This window comes from Phoenix dactylifera, chromosome 13 (assembly GCF_051530095.1).
Source record: "Phoenix dactylifera cultivar Ajwa chromosome 13, Ajwa_hap1_PhDact_Kaust_v1.1, whole genome shotgun sequence".
Taxonomy (NCBI): domain Eukaryota; kingdom Viridiplantae; phylum Streptophyta; class Magnoliopsida; order Arecales; family Arecaceae; genus Phoenix; species Phoenix dactylifera.
In genome coordinates, this window is record NC_143202.1 from 11,433,940 (window position 1) to 11,443,081 (window position 9,142).

Genomic DNA, 9,142 nt, shown 5'->3' on the forward strand with positions numbered 1-9,142 from the left:
ATGGTAGCCCATAAAAATGGATTAGTTATATCCGAAAAGAAAATGAGCTTATTTCAAACCAAGATAAGGTTCTTAGGACACTATATTTCTCAAGGGAAGATAATTCCTATTGAAAGAAGCATTGAATTTGCATCTAAATTTCCAGATGAAATAATTGATGTTAAACAACTTCAAAGATTTTTAGGAAGTTTGAACTACATATCTGATTATTACAAGAATCTCGCAGAAGATACTGCTCTTTTGTATAAAAGGCTTAACAAAAGACCGGTTCCTTGGAGTGATTTGCATACCAAACAGGTAAGAAAAATCAAGTCAAAGGTCAAAAGTTTACCTTGCTTAGCACTAGCTAATCCTAATTGGTTTAAAATTGTCGAAACTGATGCATCTGATATCGGATATGGAGGAATCTTAAAGCAGTTAGATCCTAATAATGGCAAAGAAATCCTTGTCAGGTTTGTCTCTGGAAAATGGAATCCTACTCAAAGTAAGTATTCTACTATTAAGAAAGAGATGCTTTCCATAGTTAAATGTATTTTAAAATTTCAGAGCGATCTGCTAAATCAACAATTTTTGTTGAGGATAGACTGCACAGCAGCAAAGCAGATCATAGAGAAAGATATAAAAAATTTGGTATCCAAGCAAATTTTTGCTGGATGGCAGGCACAATTGTCTGTTTTTGATTTTAATATTGAATATATTAAATCAAAAGAGAATTCTCTTCCAGATTTCTTAACACGTGAATTTTTACAGGGATGATTCCTCTCAAAGGAACATATGCTCGAGGAAGAAATTCTTCTCGAGGAATCAGGGGACGCAGTGCCAATGCACTTCCCATGAATACAGCTAATTTCCTGTTTCATAGACAGCCAGAAAGGGTACCACAAATGGTGGACCTAGCAACCTACTTGGGGCAACAAAAACAAAAGCAGGTTGAACAGCAAAATGCTGCAAGAGAAAATCTCTCTTCTTCATCATCATCAAAGCCAACAATGAAAGAGGTGCTTCAAGAAAGTACTATTGACACCTCATTCTTGCAAAATAATTGCGAGACCATTATAATGTACCTGGGTCCAAGTGACATTGAGCAAATGGAAGACCCATGGTGCATTCGTCAAAAATATTTTGACGAGCAAGGATATCCTTCAATGAACGACAAGGACAGACAGATAATGGAGAAATTATTGCTCCTTACTGAATCTGTAGAAATTAATCATAATTTCCATAATAATAATATAACTAATTATATCAATTATAGTAAATGTACTATTTGCAGGATCATGCAGCCACAAGAATGGGGACTGGATCCCAACAGGCCAATCATGATAACCAAATATGGTTATGAAATCATGGCAACATACTGGGACTACGTCGAGGCTTTCACTAACCTATTTTTCTATGAAAATCCCAAGAGAAAACACTCTTGGTTTCTGCAGGTACATCCTGATGTTCTAGCCAAACCCGTTCCGGGTTGGTTCAACAAATGGTGGACATTCTTCGGCCCCGACATAAGAATATTACCTAAAGAATTACTCAGTCTTTTTGAAGAATGGGTGGATACACATCCAGTCATTAATAAAATGACCGATCATCAGATTTGTACTGCTACCTGTCCTATGATGTATTTCATAGAGAACAAGATTCCATGGATCTGGAAATGGACCTTATCTACCGGATTTGACTCCAACAATATTCCAGTTTTAAAGAGAAATGCTCTCTACAAATGGTGGGTAGGAATGCCCAACGACAAATTAGATGGTATAATAACTACCATCAAAAGAATATTCAGGTCTATAAGGAGAAAAAAATATTTGGATCTCCTCAACAATCCAGTACCAATGATGATAACTTATTTATGTCCATGAAACATACATTAAGCAGGAGATATCCTAATATATCTGAAGAAGAGGTAAAGGCAAAATGCCTGGAAAGAATCAAGAGGGAATTTTTTGAGGCATTTGATGATAAATCCATGAAATCTGCCTCGTCCCAACAATCTTCGTCAAATACTCCTGAAAATACAAATAATCCTTATGAATGTTTAGCAGGAGAAGCCCAAGATCCAAATGAAGATCTAGAAGTTTAGAATACCCCTACTCCAATGGAGGAAGTATGGCAAACAATTCTTACCAGAAGACCTGGACAAAAGGGAGCAGTAAAATCTGTCCCACAAACAGAAAAAGGAAAGACCGTGGTCACGTCAAGCTCTGGATAGTACACCCGTGAAGAAATCACTTCACCGACACCTTTTGTACATAGTGAACAAATGATGGGTTCACCGACAGCTTGATTCTGTCTTGTCACTTTTACTAGTGGTATTGTAAATCTGTGTGCACCCCTGGTTTTGTAAATCTGTGTGCACCCCTGGTTTTGTAAATCCGTGTGCACCCATGGTTTTGTAAGAATGGTTTCTGGGTTATTTCCTCTATAAAAGCCATCCTTGGGGTATGTCCAAGGCAGGCGAAAAAATATGGAATGAAGCACTTTTTCCTTAGATCTTCTGTGTTTTCATCCTCCTTCTTCCGCAACTGAGTTTATTTATGTCACGACCCCCGCCCCGTTCCCGGCGGGCCGCCGCGACGGTCCTAGGGTGCGGGTAGGCATAAGGCCACCAGCCACCACGTAGAACCCTACTACCTATCAATCATCAATAAATCTTGAAAAATTTGGCATGATACATGCACAAAATGATCACTTTTTCTATAGTGACCTGTCAGGATTATCTCAATACATACAACAACACTACCTGTCAGAGCAGCAATCACATAATCTGTCACATAATGAACCTGGACAATATATATCAATACATCATCTCAGGCATATAACTCATCTGCACACATATATATATATATACCTGCTTCCTAATCCATCCATGGTCAAACCCATATCCACAACAGGATCTATGACTGTAACTATGCACTATATACAATAGAAGGTTTATAATACACCAAAAGGTATAAACCTCTATCTACATTATATTATACTATACTATGGAGCGGCACAGCTAGCAGGTAACCACTAATCCTGCTCCTCTCTATACAATACTTTTCCTGCAATCAAAAACATCAAACTGGAGAGTGAGTATATAAATACTCAGTGAGTGGAGTAGAGAGTACTATGCACATGAGACAAGATATAATCATGGCTTGAGGTAAAATCTCAAGATCAATAACAAGATGAACATGAACTCAACATAAAGAATATGGAGTAAATCATCAATATCACCACAATCAATATCAACTCATCTGAAGCATATATGGAATAATCAAGTCAACATATATGCTACTCATGAATATGTTCAACAGGTCATAGTACTGAATCATATAAATCAGGTGTCAATAGGCTGAATCATCAACAAGACAGCTATCGGGAGGTGGATTTTACGCCCCAGGCGAACCAGCAACAACTCCCTACTGCCATATGCATACATCGAATATGACACCACACCAATATGTAAATCATCACTAGACAGCTGTCGGAAGGTGGGTTTTTACGCCCCAGGCGAACCAGCAACAACTCCCTACTGTCACATGCATATGCAGGATAAGACACCATACCGATAACATAAATGCTAGACAGCTATCGAGAGGTGGGTTTTACGCCCCAGGCGAACCAGCAACAACTCCCTACTGTCACATGCATATGCAGGATAAGACACCACACTGATCATATAAATGCTGGCCAGTATCCAGAACAGAAATCCATCTCACATCTACATACTAAACGGCACCTCGCGGGAATTCTACATCCGCGGAAAGCCATACTGCACCTCGCGGGGTCTTACTATGCCCGGCGGCAAGCAGAATATAAGTCGTAGGACCGGCCGATCCTACGCCTAGGGCCGTGTCCCCCCCTAGGAAGGGACTGGGCTCCGCCCACCCAGAAGGCTACTATGTGCACAAAGGCCGATGTTCAACCCCCATCGACTATAGGTGTCCTGCAGATACTGCCAAGCCATGCATAAATGTCATAATGCACCCTCCCAATACTCTACTAAAAAGGAGCATAATCAAGACTACCACTCACTCGACTCCGACCCAATCATAAACTAACATCAGGGTTGGGAGTGAGGGGTCAAGGGTGTGCAATGCAACTCAATATACCACTGAAATGGGCTCTACAAATCTTTGAAATAGAGGAAATGAAATCAATTTACAAAAGAAGTCATTTCACAATTCAGATCCAATTTAATTACTCATAAAGGAGTATAATCAAGGCTACCACTCACAAGTCTTTGAAATAGAGGAAATGAAATCAATTTACAAAAGAAATCATTTCACAATTCGGAATCAATTTGATTACTCATCAACCCCTCGTAATTCCTCTCAATGTTCCCTCAAATGCATGTACAGAATAATCAAGCATGGAGAATCAAGATTATAGAGGAATCTACTACAATATCAGTCAATATGCACAAGTGGAATCAATTCACACTTGGCGACATTTATGAAAATGAATAAGGAATGTGCTCATGGTGCAAAGTACAAACTCCCACTCACCTGTCAATCTGGCACAGCCCTGATACGCCTCCAAAACTTTATGGTAGGCAGTAGGGGCTTCTTCTTCTTGCTCCCTAACTTCTTGCCCAACTGTGACATTCATTTATAATATATTTAGTTTTGTATCAAGGGCTATAATCTACGTGCCAATTATAATATAGGGGACTTTAATTGATTCAACTCCCCCGTTTCCTAAATCTTTTCTTTTCTTTCTTTTTTTCTCTTTCTATTAATTAACTCACCATTTATGTGTATTAGGGACTCCCTTGCATGAGTACAAGGTCCCCTTAGCTTAATCTGGGCTTAATACCCTATTATAGCATGAAATCCCCCATTTTTCACCCGGATGAATAGTAATCCGGACCGACAGCCGGTTACTTCATCCCGAGTTTGATCCACTTTCAGGACTCCAAATTTGATGAAATTTTTACCTAACATTCTAAACTCATAGGAGATTCTAAAGAGGTAACATGCATTGCTATCGAAGGTCGTTTGACCTCCTAAATAATTCACCGAAGTTGGGACTTCGACATAGTTTTTCCGTAGTGCCGGAAAAATTTGTCAAAATCCGATTCTTCCTCTTATAACCGCCTCTACAACCCTTATCCGACCCCTCTAGACTATATCCACCCTTTGTATAGCCTAATGTCATCAAAAGACTAGATAGGGATGGATATTTACCTTTTTCTTTTTGGAAATCGAGGTCCTTGCGTAGAGGGGAAGAAGATCTACGTTTTTCCCTTCAGCTGGAAATGCACCCGGGATTCCTTTCCCTTTTTACCCTTACCACTTCAACGCATCTACAACTATGCCATTATCTTTTCATTCCTTCCAATTTTACCCCTCATATCAATTTTAAATGACTATTCTATCCCTTTTTATAAAAAAAAAATTTGGGGTTGTTACATCCTCCCCCCCTTATATTAAATTCGTCCTCGAATTTAAAAGGGTAAATTACCTGATTACTCAAAGGGGTGACTGTATCTGCTCTTGCATCAGAACAGGGCAGTCTCCGTATCATCTTTTCAGTCTCCTCCAGAAATCTCTGAGGATCTTCACCTTCTTCCCCCTTAAACTCTGGGGTTCTGAGCCTCAGAAACTCCTGTACAGTAATCCCCTCATCATCTAGAGCCCGCCTGGCCAAACTTCTTGGCACAGGTACAGGAGGTAGGATGGATACTACTGACGGGGCAGGAGGTTTCCCCCGAGCAATCTGCTCCCTCAGAGCCTGATTCTCCGCCAGTAACTGTTCCATCAATGCATCTCTACTTCCTACCTCTCCTTGATCATCAACCCTCCGTCTATCAGCAGGAGGAGATTTTTCTATTTGGGGCTCGACATGTGCAGAACCCGCATCCAATGCTATATCTGGCTCCATTTTCCTTGGAAGTATTCTTTATATCTCTCTAAAAGAGTCAAAAAGAGAGGGCAGTCGTTACACAGAGCCATAATATATTTTACTGAATTGTAAATGACTCATAAATGAATATACAGAAAAATCCTATGCTCCATAGTATAATCCTATACTTAATCCTGACTCACCCTATTGCTCTGACAGGACTCTTGTTTAACCTTTGCTCTGATACCAAGCTTTGTCACGACCCCCGCCCCGTTCCCGGCGGGCCGCCGCGACGGTCCTAGGGTGCGGGTAGGCATAAGGCCACCAGCCACCACGTAGAACCCTACTACCTATCAATCATCAATAAATCTTGAAAAATTTGGCATGATACATGCACAAAATGATCACTTTTTCTATAGTGACCTGTCAGGATTATCTCAATACATACAACAACACTACCTGTCAGAGCAGCAATCACATAATCTGTCACATAATGAACCTGGACAATATATATCAATACATCATCTCAGGCATATAACTCATCTGCACACATATATATATATACCTGCTTCCTAATCCATCCATGGTCAAACCCATATCCACAACAGGATCTATGACTGTAACTATGCACTATATACAATAGAAGGTTTATAATACACCAAAAGGTATAAACCTCTATCTACATTATATTATACTATACTATGGAGCGGCACAGCTAGCAGGTAACCACTAATCCTGCTCCTCTCTATACAATACTTTTCCTGCAATCAAAAACATCAAACTGGGGAGTGAGTATATAAATACTCAGTGAGTGGAGTAGAGAGTACTATGCACATGAGACAAGATATAATCATGGCTCGAGGTAAAATCTCAAGATCAATAACAAGATGAACATGAACTCAACATAAAGAATATGGAGTAAATCATCAATATCACCACAATCAATATCAACTCATCTGAAGCATATATGGAATAATCAAGTCAACATATATGCTACTCATGAATATGTTCAACAGGTCATAGTACTGAATCATATAAATCAGGTGTCAATAGGCTGAATCATCAACAAGACAGCTATCGGGAGGTGGGTTTTACGCCCCAGGCGAACCAGCAACAACTCCCTACTGCCATATGCATACATCGAATATGACACCACACCAATATGTAAATCATCACTAGACAGCTGTCGGAAGGTGGGTTTTTACGCCCCAGGCGAACCAGCAACAACTCCCTACTGTCACATGCATATGCAGGATAAGACACCATACCGATAACATAAATGCTAGACAGCTATCGGGAGGTGGGTTTTACGCCCCAGGCGAACCAGCAACAACTCCCTACTGTCACATGCATATGCAGGATAAGACACCACACTGATCATATAAATGCTGGCCAGTATCCAGAACAGAAATCCATCTCACATCTACATACTAAACGGCACCTCGCGGGAATTCTACATCCGCGGAAAGCCATACTGCACCTCGCGGGGTCTTACTATGCCCGGCGGCAAGCAGAATATAAGTCGTAGGACCGGCCGATCCTACGCCTAGGGCCGTGTCCCCCCCTAGGAAGGGACTGGGCTCCGCCCACCCAGAAGGCTACTATGTGCACAAAGGCCGATGTTCAACCCCCATCGACTATAGGTGTCCTGCAGATACTGCCAAGCCATGCATAAATGTCATAATGCACCCTCCCAATACTCTACTAAAAAGGAGCATAATCAAGACTACCACTCACTCGACTCCGACCCAATCATAAACTAACATCAGGGTTGGGAGTGAGGGGTCAAGGGTGTGCAATGCAACTCAATATACCACTGAAATGGGCTCTACAAATCTTTGAAATAGAGGAAATGAAATCAATTTACAAAAGAAGTCATTTCACAATTCAGATCCAATTTAATTACTCATAAAGGAGTATAATCAAGGCTACCACTCACAAGTCTTTGAAATAGAGGAAATGAAATCAATTTACAAAAGAAATCATTTCACAATTCGGAATCAATTTGATTACTCATCAACCCCTCGTAATTCCTCTCAATGTTCCCTCAAATGCATGTACAGAATAATCAAGCATGGAGAATCAAGATTATAGAGGAATCTACTACAATATCAGTCAATATGCACAAGTGGAATCAATTCACACTTGGCGACATTTATGAAAATGAATAAGGAATGTGCTCATGGTGCAAAGTACAAACTCCCACTCACCTGTCAATCTGGCACAGCCCTGATACGCCTCCAAAACTTTATGGTAGGCAGTAGGGGCTTCTTCTTCTTGCTCCCTAACTTCTTGCCCAACTGTGACATTCATTTATAATATATTTAGTTTTGTATCAAGGGCTATAATCTACGTGCCAATTATAATATAGGGGACTTTAATTGATTCAACTCTCCCGTTTCCTAAATCTTTTCTTTTCTTTCTTTTTTTCTCTTTCTATTAATTAACTCACCATTTATGTGTATTAGGGACTCCCTTGCATGAGTACAAGGTCCCCTTAGCTTAATCTGGGCTTAATACCCTATTATAGCATGAAATCCCCCATTTTTCACCCGGATGAATAGTAATCCGGACCGACAGCCGGTTACTTCATCCCGAGTTTGATCCACTTTCAGGACTCCAAATTTGATGAAATTTTTACCTAACATTCTACACTCATAGGAGATTCTAAAGAGGTAACATGCATTGCTATCGAAGGTCGTTTGACCTCCTAAATAATTCACCGAAGTTGGGACTTCGACATAGTTTTTCCGTAGTGCCGGAAAAATTTGTCAAAATCCGATTCTTCCTCTTATAACCGCCTCTACAACCCTTATCCGACCCCTCTAGACTATATCCACCCTTTGTATAGCCTAATGTCATCAAAAGACTAGATAGGGATGGATATTTACCTTTTTCTTTTTGGAAATCGAGGTCCTTGCGTAGAGGGGAAGAAGATCTACGTTTTTCCCTTCAGCTGGAAATGCACCCGGGATTCCTTTTCCTTTTTACCCTTACCACTTCAACGCATCTACAACTATGCCATTATCTTTTCATTCCTTCCAATTTTACCCCTCATATCAATTTTAAATGACTATTCTATCCCTTTTTATAAAAAAAAAATTTGGGGTTGTTACATCCTCCCCCCCTTATATTAAATTCGTCCTCGAATTTAAAAGGGTAAATTACCTGATTACTCAAAGGGGTGACTGTATCTGCTCTTGCATCAGAACAGGGCAGTCTCCGTATCATCTTTTCAGTCTCCTCCAGAAATCTCTGAGGATCTTCACCTTCTTCCCCCTTAAACTCTGGGGTTCTGAGCCTCAGA

The 9,142-nt window shown here is 40.3% G+C and overlaps 1 long non-coding RNA gene across 1 annotated transcript; it reads right to left on the minus strand.

Annotated features, from left to right (window-relative positions):
• Positions 1–6,307: 6,307 nt before the first annotated feature.
• LOC149751444 (uncharacterized) lies at positions 6,308–8,766 on the minus strand. The gene is made up of 2 exons (XR_016398241.1): positions 8,727–8,766; positions 6,308–8,135 (listed from the first exon to the last, which is right to left on the minus strand). It is a non-coding gene; the product is annotated as an uncharacterized LOC149751444 (long non-coding RNA).
• Between the last annotated feature and the right edge of the window lie 376 nt (positions 8,767–9,142).